This window comes from Nanorana parkeri, unplaced genomic scaffold (genome assembly GCF_000935625.1).
Source record: "Nanorana parkeri isolate BGI_ZX_2015 unplaced genomic scaffold, ASM93562v1 scaffold94, whole genome shotgun sequence".
NCBI lineage: Eukaryota > Metazoa > Chordata > Amphibia > Anura > Dicroglossidae > Nanorana > Nanorana parkeri.
Window position 1 is genome coordinate 451,580 of NW_017306362.1, and position 1,544 is coordinate 453,123.

Genomic DNA, 1,544 nt, shown 5'->3' on the forward strand with positions numbered 1-1,544 from the left:
CTCGAGAAACGAGGGGACCCGGCGGCATGCCTTATCCCCCTAGGTGAACGTCCCCTCCTCTCTCTGCCGGCGTCCATCACCAAGATGGCTGCTGGCAGGTAACAGCGTGTAAGCAATGACATTACTGCAGGGTGTCACCTGGTACCCACACCAAGCATCACCCCGCTTTTGAATGTCAGGATATCAGGGTCAGTACTCAGGGGGCCAGCTGATTCTGCAGTAAACCAAAACTTTGTAAGTGATTTCATCAGCATTTGAAATAGCTTAAAACATTTAGGCTTTAATAGCACTTTAAAGCAAAAAGATTATTGGCATAAGACTTGTGGTTTACCAATCAATCTGTGTTCCTGTCTTCCCCTATTGTCCTGAGCTGTATATAATAACTCACCAATTGGCAAAAGCTTTGAGTCATGGGTCCACATACAGAAGTGAGGTCCCTCTACAGCAGGGATGGACAACTCTGGCCGGAAATGCCCACCCCAACTCTACAGGATTACTCAGCTGTGACAGGAGTGTCTCACAGTTGGCCTTTTGCTCTTCTTAATTATGAAATACTGGTTGGGGTGTTTGGGCACATTAACTGGAAGGAGGCCCTAAGACTAAGCCAGAATAGGTAACCTAAGGAGTAGGCAACCTCGGCACTCCAGCTGTTGTGGAACTACAAAAGGCATTGCAAGACTCTGAAAGCCACAAGCATGCCTTCCAGAGGCAGAGGCATGGTGGAATTTGTGGTTTCAACACAGCAGGAGTGCCAAGATTGCCTACACCTGTTCTACAGGTATTATGACTCCTAGATGGTCTGGAAATGCACTGGAAACCCCTGAGATGAGATGTGGTCCAAGACCAGACTCTAGGACAACTGTTCCATCATACACAGGCATCTTACAACACTACCACTACAGAAATAAATGACATATAAGCTTGAAAGGGTATCATCACCCATATAATATGGATGAGATTATGGCTCCAAGGGTTGTGAGTGGCCTCCAAGAGTTTAAATGGTCTGAATCCAATCCATACATATTGTAATTATTGTCAGAGAAGGTTTAGCAGATAATTTGCTCATGTATGACCATTTTTGTTCCTAGCAAACAACCACACATGTGAATTAATTGGCCAGACTACACTATGCTACTGAAAGTTGATGCCAGATTGTAAGTTTAAAAGAGAACTCTATGGGGTAACCTTTTTATCCCATAGTTCTCTTCAGGATCACGGGAGGACATATACTAATCTCCTCCCGTGACCCAAAACCCAATACTGAGAGCGCCACAGCTGGGACGGATCCCGACAATACTGTCGAGGTCCACCCCGTTGGTTGATTGACAGCGGACTCTCAACCACCTGTCTAAGCGAGTACCCACCCTATCACAGGTGAGTTGAACACCACTCACCCCCAACCTTCTCAACACAGTCATTGCGCTAGGTTGTGGCGCTTCCATCTCCAATTTCTGTTTTTTTGACAGCGGGCTCTGCCTAGCTAGAGACAGAGGCAGCTGTGCCCGCCGCCCCCGCTGGAGGATCGGGGGGGGGGGGGGGGGGAC

The 1,544-nt window shown here is 47.7% G+C and overlaps 1 protein-coding gene across 1 annotated transcript in view; it reads right to left on the minus strand.

Annotated features, from left to right (window-relative positions):
* ZMYND12 (zinc finger MYND-type containing 12) overlaps positions 1-1,544 on the minus strand; it is a 20,540-nt gene that overhangs the window by 8,895 nt on the left and 10,101 nt on the right. The gene's annotated exons all lie outside the window — the stretch shown is intronic.